Raw genomic sequence first — 12,549 nt, forward strand, 5'->3', positions numbered from 1 at the left:
TTTTGCTGGCGGATTCGCGGGCCACGTAAAATGACGTGGCGGGCCGGATTCGGCCCGCGGGCCTTGAGTTTGACACATGTGCTCTAACCCTAACATTAGCCATTTCTTTACATGCTAAGCTAAATATTAATAATAAACTAATATCAAAGAATGATTCTGTCATTAATTATACTGTGATCCTTAGCTTTCACATCTTCTAATGTCTTTATATCGTTATGTGAGACACACTCCCTCGTAATACATCTACATTTAGTGTGTGTGTGTGCAGGCACACGTCAGAAAAGTGTTTGATTTGCTGACACGCTATGTTAATTTTTCTGGCTTCAAACTGGAGTTAAATTTTCTCTGAGCCAAGCTGCAGCCACACCAGCAGCAGCACCATGCTCTGAGCTGTGATATAGGAGTGTGTGCGAGTGTGTGCGAGTGTGTGCGTGTGTGTGCGTGTGTGTGCATGCCACCCAATCCTCTTGTATTTACCATGCGATACCCACCACACAGTCACCACCACACCCATGTAACCTCAGCCGGGCATGGCCTCGGCTTGTCAGCTCTATAGCTAGAGACACCTGTTGCGCCCACAGTTTCAAAGCGCCCACGCCAGCATTCCTCCTCCTCCCGCCAGCCTCCCATCTTCTGGATCAACTGGTGATGAGACATTCCCCTCCCCAGCACCTCTTCTTCTCCTCCTCTCTCCTTTCTCTTTGTCGCTTTGTCTGTTCCCTCTTGAAGCCTCTCTGTCCACTACTGCAGCTCCGTTAAGTGCTGCACTTCAAACACCACCACTGTGCAGGTGGACGCCTTTCAGTGCCCCCGACACAAACACACACAGACGCACGCATGCTCACAAACAGAGGCACAGCTATTGAATGGAGCAGCTGCCAGGGAGATTAGGGCACGTCTCCATTATAAAAAAGAAACTGGCAGATTTCATCAAAGACGGCAGTGTTAACACGAGAACAGGGCGTCCAGATTAAAAATGCAGTCTGCCAGTATTTGGGATAGCACCGCCTCCTGAGAATGATTGTTTGGGCTTGTTGTCGCTGCCATGGTTGCTAACTACCCACTAATCATTTTCTGGCTCAGCAATCCAGCTACATACAAGTAATGTGGCTGTGATTAGTTAGTTGTGTTCTAGGAGAGAGATTGGAGCTGTGATTTGGTGTGTGTTCCACCTAAACAACTGAATTACATTTATTTTTAGGATGTTAGGCATGTGTTGGGGCTTGAAATGATCCATATGCCATCTGTAATTGTAGCTTACACCGACTGTATCCTTAGCATCTTCTATCAACCCCCTTGCACCCCTACTCTCCCTCTGTGCCTGGAAACATTAAAGTAATGAGCTGTGAGCAACTCCAAAAACACTGCATTTCTTGGCGGCTGTTTTCATTGTGCTAATTAAGTCTGTAGCCCTCACCCCCTCACCCTCTCCTCATGTTTTGGCGGTATGAACTTGTTGAACCGACCAAGTGCTGAGGATTTATTTCCCTCAAATCACTTCCGCTTTCTTCCTGTTAAGCCCCTCTCAATCACACAGGCTCCCCTCGCTTCTATATATACTAATACTACTATATACCGGTAGCTCCTTTTGGCTGTCAGATATTGATCTCTTGGTTCCTTTAGACCCCCTGGGCTTATTCACACTCCTTAAATTCTCCAGAAACACTGCATTCCACATGTCCAAAGTAGATTTGAGCAGAGCAGTTAGCGGTGCAGTGTGTTGATATGCTGTTTAAAAGTTGCATCTGGTTTTCCACCTTCCCTGGGCCTGTGTTTTATGTATCCATGATCGCTGAATAATCTGTGGGATTTTCGTCCTCGTAAATCCTTTCCGTTTTATTCCCATTAGGTGCTCTGATCACACAAGCCCAGACATACAGCAGTGCAAGCTCCAATGGATAGTGAATATTGATATTCCACAGGAACTATGGTAACGTGGTTGATATCATAATTAGCATGATATTTGGAGAAATATAGCATTTTTACAACTAAACTACTCTAATAATAAATAATAAATGCATAATAAACAATATATATTGGAGCAATACAATCAGCCACAACATCTAAATGCAATTTAATACAATTCAGACCAATAAAAACCTGTACTGTACATAACTAAAATCCCTCTCTCTTTCTTAAAGCTATGTTAAATTCAGATTTATTGGCATGTTGGGACAGAAGCCTGAGTTTCCAAAACAGTATACAGAAGCACATAACACCAGGGAGTGCTGTAAACAGTGAACTTTGAAAGGCTGAGCAGCAGTAAGTAACGAACTGTGTGTGTCTGTGTTTCTGTTTGAGCAGGGTGCCGGTACAGCGATAGGAGAGCTTCCTCCATACTTCATGGCCCGGGCGGCACGGCTGTCCGGCGCCGAGCCCGATGACGAGGACTACCAGAGGTTTGAGGAGATTCTGGACCAGACCCGGTCTGCACAGGTGACACATATTCAGTCCCTTCATCCCACTCTGTTATCTAACTCCCCCCCCCTTCCTCCTTCTCCATGTAACCCCACAGTACTCATCTTGTAAAGCTATAACTTTTACATCTACCTGATCAATTCATTCTCTTCCCTCTGCTCTTTTGCACTTGCATTGCCCTTCTACCATTTCATTTCTAATTCCTCCGTTATTGGTGTTGATCTTTTTTTAGTTGAGATATTTTTTTAATTGGCCAATGCAAAGTCCCTGAAGTGAAATTTGGTGTGCCAGATTCCCACATTGTACCGTGTGTGTGTGTGTGTGTGTGTGTGTGTGTGTGTGTGTGTGTGTGTGTGTGTGTGTGTGTGTGTGTGTGTGTGTGTGTGTGTGTGTGTGTGTGTGTGTTGACCACTGAACAAGCCCCACCTCAGTGTCTCAACGGCACAGCGGGAATGAAGTGCTTTCACAACGATATGACGATGAGAACAGCAATGATGCACTTGAGTGAAATGTTCCTGCCGTTTCCGTTCGTTTTGAAATCCCCTGGAATAAAAAGTTCTCATGTCAAACAACCCTGGAAATGTTTCAACAATGCCTAACAGCTCTTTGTAAATATTTATTTTTCCACCCCTCTTGTGATTATGAATGGAGGAGGAATGAAGGGAAACATGCGTGTAGGGTTGAAAAGGCTTTTCATCAGACCTGTCTGTCCTGACTGTCTTCATCCTTTGGGAATGCTGTTGTTTCTCCAACAGTGCGGGTCAAACAGTCAGACAGGTCAAGTGCAGTAAAACAACTTCATCCATGAATGGTTTTGAACTTTACAGCGCTGTCATTTACTCTTGTATTTATAAATATACTGTAGCAGACTTTACCAGACTGTTAGGAAATAAATCCAATTTTTTTTTAATGAGGGTATCCCAGATGTGGGATTACAGAGTGATTCAGAGGAGCGTTCCTTTTGTTTCTAGTATTAATTTCACTTTTCAGCATGCAGACAGGATTAGTAACGGTAAAGCCATAGTTTAGATGTGAATCATTCAGTGCTTGCCAGCTGTCTTTGGTCATGCAGTAAGCCTGAAAAGTATGTATCTGGTCACTAGAAGAACAAATTCCCCACACTATATTAAGTCATTAATTCAAATGTAGCCACGGTTGCCAGAACATACGGAATAGTTACTGTCTATGTCACAAAAATGTATTTCACTCTGTCTTATCCCAATTTGAGAAATTATAAAAAAAAGTCCTCATGTGTTTTATTTTCACCACTATTATCTCTCAGTGGAGATAGTAACAGAACTTAACCAGGGACTTGGTTCTCTCCCAGATCAACCTGCTTAGGAACCTCTGCAATTAATGTCTTGTTAAAGAATGTATCACCAATGCTCAATCACTGGTGTCACTGCATTTATTTTGCCTTTGGCTGGATCACATACTTACAAAACTCACTCCCTTACTTTGTAGACATTGGTCCAAACAGCATGTTTCGCTTTAATAGAACTTTATTTTTCAAAGTATACAGTTTAACATTTAAAAGAATAAATAAAAGCATGTGAATCCCTAAAAGCATTGAATACTCATAAAGGATGCATTGAGCACTGTAGATGTGCTGTATCTGTGTAAGTTGAGTGTTGTTCTTCTGAAAGTAAATATTGCATCAACCACTTTTTCATTCATTATCAGCATAGTTTAGCCGACTCCCAGCACGCAAACTGAAGAGACCTTTTGAGACACTGAAACAATTTGGAGGAAGTCACAAGAAAACGTGGCGAGAAGAATCCGTGCTGATGCTTATCAAAGGGCAGGGGTGCAGCACCTGCTGAAAGTTACACTGTTACTAATGCTGTGGACAGCTGGGCAGGTTGGCACCAACAGCAGTCCTGGTGTTCGGACCACATGTTTGAGACTGGAGCTCTGACATCACCTACTGATACAGTGGCGCTTTCCACCAAAACTACCAGAAAAGAGTAGAGGTGGTGGAAGAGCGTGACAAACGGGCGGCGTGGGGGGAGAGGAGATTTTGTCGGAATGATCGTCTCAACATCGAAGAGCGTCTTTATCCAAACAAACGAACAGTGTGATGCAGGAGGAGCATCGCCTGTTTGTCTCGCATCCTTGCGAGTGCAGAGTAGAAGTGACGCTGCATGCAGCTCTCAGGACACAGCCTCAGTCTCGCGCTCTCTCTCTCTCTCTGACATTGTTTCTTTTTCTGTCCCTCGCTTCTCTTATTCTTTCTCACGCACTCCGTTAGTCTCCCACTGTGCATTACGCTCTCTCTCTCTCTCTCTCTCTCTCTCTCTCTCTCTCTCTCTCTCTCTCTGATGATATCTGGCAGCCGTGTGTGTGCATGTATGTAATGTGTGCTCGTGTGATTGGACAGCATCTGGAGGCAGGTTGCGATCACCAGAGGATCTGCCACATACGGAAACAATTTTTCTCTCACCGGGGCTTTTACCATTACTCGGATGTTCTCAGGGTTCCCTCTTTCGCTCAAGGAGATCCCGCAACACCTCTCTGATTTTCAATCCCATCGTCTACCCTTTTTTCACCTTTTAAGGTGGACACGGATGCGTTCCTCTGCTATGGATTTGTGTCAGAGGTTTTGATTGAAAGCTGAAAATCAGGAGTAATAGTAGGCCAAAGTGGAAACAGACTCCACTGGGATTGGATTGGAGAAACTCTGGTATCGTTGGATCGTTTTGTATCAGAGTGGAAGTGGTTACATTTTGTCCTCAAGGATGTTACCCCTTCAACCCTACCCCCCTCCAAACACACACACATACACTCCGCCCTGTGGCAGCAGAGCTGGATTGAGATGCTGACTTCGTCCCCTCCGCTCAAGTCACAGAGGCTTGTAGGTGCCAGAGCCTTGATTTAAACCCCGTGGTATTTCTCCCATCTTGCACGTGCCAACTTCCTGCCACAAGTGCACGTGATGCACAGCAGCAGAGCACTCTGGTTTTTTTTTTCTCATTCATTCAACAGAGCTATTCAAAAATAATGAAGTCATGCCTTCTCTAACGGCTCCAGACGCTGATGTCATGAACATCAGCTTTTTTCCCCTCTTAAATCTTAAGCTCAGTGCGAGAGCGCCCGGTGCGCTGCAGAGGAATCCTCCGTATCGACACAGACCATCTTGGAGAATCCTGCAAGGACCGAGTCCATGCTTGTAACTTGATAATGTAGTTATTTCCTGGCTTGTGTTCTTTTTTTCATCCGGCACGGAAGGGGTTAACAGGCTGTGAATTCTTGATTGCCAACTCCCAGGATTGTATCTCCTGTAACTCAAATCAGGGCCATCTGCGCTGGGCGTATGCCTGCCTGCCTTCCCCCCTGGCCTACTGCACTCAAAGGCTCTCTGTGCTGTGGTTTGCCCGGCCCCGTCACGTGACTTCTCTGAAAATGCCCCCTCCCTCCTCCTCCCTCTTTATTTCCAGTAAACTGTTTGAAAGGAGGGGGGTGAGTCAGAGTAAAACCAGCTTCCCTTTAACCACAGCTTGTTAAAGAATTTGTCAACGTGGACTCAGGGATGCATTTTTGTGTGTGTGTGTGTGTGTGTGTGTGTGTGTGTGCGCGCGTGCGCGCGTGCGTGTGCTTGCGCGTGCACGCTTCCGGATAGATTTGGATGCATAGCTTTTCTTTTTTCTTGAAATGGGACCGTAGCTTCTATTGCGTCAGGAGTCCTTAATCACTCCACTTCCTGTGCCAGAGAGAGCAGGCGCGGGCTTGTCAGGAGCTAATGAGATAAACTTTAGCCATCTTCGTGTCGGGGGGCTCACGGCCGCTTTGGGAGATGTGTGTCTTCTGTGTGAAAGACTCATTGAGAAAAAAAAAGAAAACACAGAGAGGGGGAGAAAAAAATGTGCGTGGGTGTTGACTTGTGTAGGCTATGCATAGATTTTTCCTTGTCTAACACTTTAAATTTCCACATGGAGCAGAGTGCCTTGTTGCTGCCTGCTTTTTGTCTATGTTTGAACTCTGTACCCCATCAGCACTACTGAAGACTACTGAAAACAAAGTGTTTGCTTTGTCAACTTTTTCACTACAAGTCCACTTTTTTTTATGAGAGAACCCCCTGTCCAACTTTCCAGCAAATCCAAAATAATATCACATCGTACAATAAAGCATTTCAGATGATAAAACAGCCAAATAAAACAAATCAAGTGTCATAGTTCTTTCACAATCCTGACACTTGAAACTCAACCTGACAGTATATCAGTAAATCCACAAAATAAAGATTAGTCTCGTAAAACATATTTCTTTTTATAGCTGTCATCACCTGGCAGCTGTAACCACAGAAACCTATTTTTGAATTGAAAATGAGAATTAAATCTAATTTTCAATTAATGACCCAGGTGCCATAATTCCATAAATGCTAATATTGTGACGAACATTCTGCTAGTCCTCATTTATTAGATCAAATAAACGACATTTGCTACATTTGCTGTGATTAAATCAAAACAGATGTGGCACATTTATCATGTTTGAAACAATGCACAGATTGCTGTACCATTTCATTTAAAAGGGTAAGAGACAACACCTTAAATAACTTGTGGTTTGTGAGTAGCGCGTGTAGTTTGATTATTCGAATGAAACGGGGCTCAGTTCCCCACAGAGCTGGGCGCCATGTGGGGTGACTGTGCAGACTGCGAGTGGAGCATCTGTGACGTTCAGTCAAATCTGGAACCAAAACCTCCACAGTTTTAATGACGCTGCACCCTTGACAAGATCTTACCAAATGTAATTGCTGCTAAGCCCAGCCCTGCAGGCCGGCGGTGACGGGGGGGGGCCAGGCAACCCTTGGCAAGCTGCCGAGCAAAGATGGTGATTTTCCATAAGCTGCCAACAACAGAGTCTGAATGTCTGAACACCAGCCATCCAAGATAGATGCTTCTCCTGGTTTAGAAATGCAGAATAGAGAGAGAGTCCAAGTACATAGTTCAATTATAGTAAATCACAGTGTCACAAGTTCACACACTCGCACGCGCGCGCGCGCGCGCACACACACACACACACACACACACATGTACGCACTCCCCTCACCTCCTCAGGGACCCTTTGTTCACGCTGCGGGGATATTTTCATCCCGGCTCTCATTGCGGGAGCCAATAGCTTAACTACGGCACCTAATGTAAACAATGCATGCGTCATGATGTCAGAAAATAAATGGGATTTACAGGCTGTCTCCATGGCACTAATTGCTTCTGCAGGGCTCTGTCCGCACTGCAACACCGGCAGTCGTCCGGTGTCCCCGGCCCAGACACAGTCCTCAGCGGTTCAGCTGTAAACCATCCATACACATTCCTTCCTTCCCTGTCTCCCACCAGCTGAGCAACTCACACACACACACGCACACACACACACATGTATGCACACACAGGGACAGGCTAGAATTAAAACGACAGGCAAGTCCAAGGAGCAACCTTCATGATTGGATGTCAGTGCAGGCATAAATTCAAATTGTGAACCAATCAGATCCTGTGTGCCTTCGCTCCCCCCACCACCACCTTATTAGGCGACCTCCCATGTCTCTCAAGTTTCCTGTCCGCTTGGTTGCACCCCGTAAAAATGGTCATCAGCACTGTCCTGGTTTGTTGACCATATTAGGTATGATCGTGTATTGCCCGCCCCCTCCCCTGGTTGAAATGAATATGATGTTTTAGAAACTGAGGCCTTACTTTTCAAAAGAAAACCTTTTTTTTTTCTTGTATGTTCATATGAAGAGGCTTTTTGCTTTTGTTTTTTTGTCAGTTGATTCGATATTATTTTCGTCCGGAAAAATATGCTTTCAGTGGGAAACACTCATTAAGGATGCTTAAACATAACATACAATAATTACACAGGCCACTAACTATTTGAGAGTTTCATTCAAAAAATGCACTGGATGCATTTTTTGGGAAATACTTTGCTACATTAAAAACATCAGAAAACATGCTGAAAACATAAATGATTTGGTTAAGGAAAAATTAACTATTTTCTAAATGTCTTAGGTTGTAAGTTCCTTTTAATACCAACATAAATATGTGTTCAACAGTTAAAGTGGAAGTGTGGATTTTCCTAAATAGAGGATATCTTAGTTTGCAACAAAAACCTTCATACATTTCTTTAATCAGCATATTCTGTTTAATCTAAAAGACACAAAAATATGCTTTTAATGCGAAACTTAAATCTACAATATACTAATGTGTTACAGTAAAATACTGATTCAAATTAAAGCATTTAAAGATCTTGTTTTGCACAATTTTATGTACAGATAAAGTAAACATACAGTTTAGGTTTTATTCCACAAAAAGACAGCTGTTGCTTATAAAGAGCTGAGTAAACTAATGCTTCAGCAAAATCCAATGTGACTTAAATATCATTTATAAAAATTAAAAATAACTGATCTATTTTGAACTTCACAGCATAAAAAAAAGCAGCAATAAAGTTATTACATGAACTGAGCAAATAAAGAAACGTTTTGTTTTCATGAAAAAAATGCAACAACTTCAAGATCAGTTCAGACAAATAGAAGGAATGAAAGCCGTTCTGATGTTTTTGGCTGTACAATCTATACAGCCAACAGATCAAATTACGAACTTCTTAAAGGCTACAACATAAAAAGTCTTGTATCGAATATATTTTATGTCCTCAGTCGCTTTGATTACTTTAAGAGTTGATTTCCACTCAGAATCAAAGAATTTCTGTACAAAAAACAATGAATTTAAATGTAACAATGGCAAATCTAGCATCTTATGGAAGTAATCATCTCATAAATTACCTAGATATTGAATGCGTCTTCCAGAAATATGAAGGGTCCTGCCTCAGGGCTTTCCACTGTGTTCCCAGAACAGTTTAGTCCAAATCCAAACAGATTACGGCTCCTCTTCACAGAAAAGGTATATTAGGGGAGAAATCAGTGACATTGCTTTGAAAAGAGGCTTTTGTTCCCCGTCAGGAGGGAATAGGGCAAGACCAGCAGAAAAAGCAAGAATCTGTGAGTCACTGGAATGACCAAAGTCTGTTCTCTTGTTCACAGATTCCCAGTGACAGTGGAATTAATAACTGGCACCAGATGTTGTGCTACATGCTACAACCAGTTCAGAAACTTTCACAGAATAAAGCAGCAGTTGAGTCTTGTAATTCTTTTAGAGTTATTGGCAGGTGAATCTGGGTTCTATAGCCGGGAACATGAAGATATTTATGTTGGCAGGACGGTCGTGAATTGAGCACAGGACTTAATTTAATTGTGAAACCCACCTTTTCCATTCAAACATTTAAATAAACAGATATTCCCTTTAACAAGTTGTTTATTTTCAGGTCAGTAAATGTTTTTTGGGATGGATATACACAAGCAGGCAACTGACTTCACCAAGAGCTCCTCATCACTTACACATTTATTTTGGTGAATGTAGAAAGATTCTAATTAAAACCGTGTCAATATTTTAAAGTGCATGTTTGGGAACAGGGGTTTAGAGTTTTTTATCATTTAAAATGAAGCACGGAAACCTGGGAGGGTTGAGAAACACTTTCTGAGATTTACTCAGTGAAAATCACTCTATGCACATTTCTTTAAAATATATGTATTTTCATGTTCAAAGCAGTTTGCACAGCTGTACGTGTACTTTCTGAGTATGTAATTATTCTGCTTGTCAGTTGTAATCTATATAGTTCAAACATAGATTTCAACTTTTTGATGGGGGCACATTTACAGAAGGTAAAACCTCCAGGTGCAGCTTGCTCTCATTTAAAAACAAGCAGAGATTTTAAAAAAAGAGACTGTTCAATCATTTTTCGTTTCATTTAGACACTAATATGTTTTTAAATATAAAATGGAAAAGAAATAATGTCAGTAAGCAACAATACTTTTAAAATAAGCTGAAACATCACCATTCAGAAGATGATGGAGAAATCCTAAAAGCAGATATTTGATGATAAAATGTTGTCTTAAATTCGGATATGATCCAACATGTTTTGTTTGATTTAATGTGGCATTTGAATGGGCTTCAGAGCGTTCATTAAAAATCATTCCAGCTGGCTACACATTTAGTTTACACACTTCTGAAAAAACCCTCTTTGCTCTAAACTGCTCTTAAATAAATGTTCCAGGAGCCCAATTTATTATTTGAATCCAAACAAATCTAATTATCAATCTGAAATGTACCAGAAATGAATTGTGAATTATTTATCGTGTGAAATATAAATCCGTAATAATCATTTTAAACTGTTTTAATCTGTCGGACATAGTATTTATACAGTAAAGGCCGTGTGATGTGTGTCTGATAGAAGCTGTTCAACAATAATTAGAATAATAAATTATTGTTATTTTGCAATTAGCTGTGTTGTAAAAATCAATGTCTCCTGTAAATAAAGCAATGTGTAAATGATGCATACAGTATGTGATCGGTATCAGCTAAACATCACCGCGTGTCTCGGGATCATTTAGTCACACATTTTTCCCACTTGTGCTCTTTTTCAGGACTTTGCCACCCGAGCAAAAGGAGCAATGCAGCAGCTCATCCAGAGGGTCGGCTTCTTTGGGATTCTAGCCTGTGCTTCTGTAAGTCAAACCTTTTCCTTTATATTTCATATTCTTCATCCCCATTATGGCGTTTCAGCGCTTTAAATCATTTTATCTTGTTCACAAAGCTTTTGCTGTGTTGACATGTGAGCGTCATTGAAAAGAAAATGACAGTTCTGAAGTGTTCATCGTATACAAACAAGAAGGAGATTTTATGAAATGTGATTTCATAATGATTTGACAATCATTGAGCAGTCTCACGGGTCTATCAGAGACCTTCTGAACCTGTAGAATACAGATGGAATACATGTCAATGCTGTGCTACATTGTTTCATGCACTTTCTCTGTGTGGTTTGTTCTGTAGTTCTTGAGGTAAATTTACACGATATCAAGTCTTATCATCTCTATTGTTTCCCCCCAGATTCCCAATCCCTTGTTTGACCTGGCAGGAATAACATGTGGACATTTTGTGGTCCCCTTCTGGACTTTTTTTGGTGCAACTCTCGTTGGGAAAGCAGTCCTCAAAATGCACATTCAGGTGAGCTGCATTAAAAATTCTATAAACCTATTTTAAATAAGGCCAGGAGGGATTTCTCCAAAACTGAAAACACAGACTTGCGTACAGTAAAGCACTCTTTTCACAGCGCTGGATAAGTTGTGTTGGTCTCGCATCTTTCCGAGAGAAACTGCGTGTTTGTGCCAAAGTTTGAGATTTGTTTTCTTTAATATTGTTCAGAGGGCGCAGAGTGTGTTGAATATTGAATCACACTCATGCACAAGCCTCTCTGTACTGCAGTCGGCTGGTAGCAAGGAGGCCATTTTGTGAGGCCAAAGTAGGGGGAGTCAACCATTTTGTGATCGCAGCTGCCGCACCCCCAGTGCATTGTACAGTAGACCAGTCAGACTACGGCAGATTGAGAATTTATGGGAAACTAAAGCATGCATCCTAACCCTTGAATAGGAAAGTGCTGTTAGGAGACTTGGCATCCCAAACGTTTCTTCTAATCCTGGAAAATCCTCAATTTGTGTCCAGGAATTTGCAGTATGTCTGTGATTACCGGCGGAGGCTCCGCTTTCTGTTTTCTTAGCAAATGTTGGAATCGGCTCACTGTGATTCAGAGAGGAAGGGTTAAAAGCAAAGCTTTTTTTTTCGTTTAGCCTCATTCCTTATGTTATGCAGAAAGCATTGTCCTGCACCAAACTGAGAAAGAAGGTGGGGTCGGGGGGTCGAACCTATAAGCGCAGGCTGAAGCTGATAAACGTTGTCAGTGGGAGGTGATGGAGAAAGAGAGAGGGAGAGAGCTGGGAGGGGGAGGGTGGGTGGGTTGCATGCATGGCAGGAAGAGTACCAGATTACACCCAGGCCCCCCCCCCCCCCCCCCCCCCCCCCAATGACAGAGGTGTGTCCCTCCCTCGCTCACGGAAAGACAGACTTCACCCTGCTCTCCGGCATTTCCAGGGGTCCCGATCTCTCCGGGAGCTACTTTTTTTGTTGTACCTGTGATTCATGTGTGTTCTCACTCGTCTCCAAGGAGAGTCTTTCTTGTTCTGCCCTGCCTCCACCTTTCACGCTCACTAAGCCGCACGTCTGAATGTCCACGTTTGAATGGATACAACGTCAGCGCCTTCAT

The 12,549-nt window shown here is 42.5% G+C and overlaps 1 pseudogene across 1 annotated transcript in view; it reads left to right on the forward strand.

Moving 5' to 3' along the window:
- Positions 1–12,549, forward strand: part of LOC306788055 (vacuole membrane protein 1-like) — a 58,531-nt pseudogene that overhangs the window by 28,398 nt on the left and 17,584 nt on the right. The window contains exons 8-10 of the transcript in view: positions 2,305–2,436; positions 10,877–10,957; positions 11,340–11,456. The product of the transcript in view is annotated as a vacuole membrane protein 1-like (transcript). The remainder of the gene's footprint in view (positions 1–2,304; positions 2,437–10,876; positions 10,958–11,339; positions 11,457–12,549) is intronic.

This window comes from Melanostigma gelatinosum (assembly GCF_949748355.1).
Source record: "Melanostigma gelatinosum genome assembly, chromosome: 14".
NCBI lineage: Eukaryota > Metazoa > Chordata > Actinopteri > Perciformes > Zoarcidae > Melanostigma > Melanostigma gelatinosum.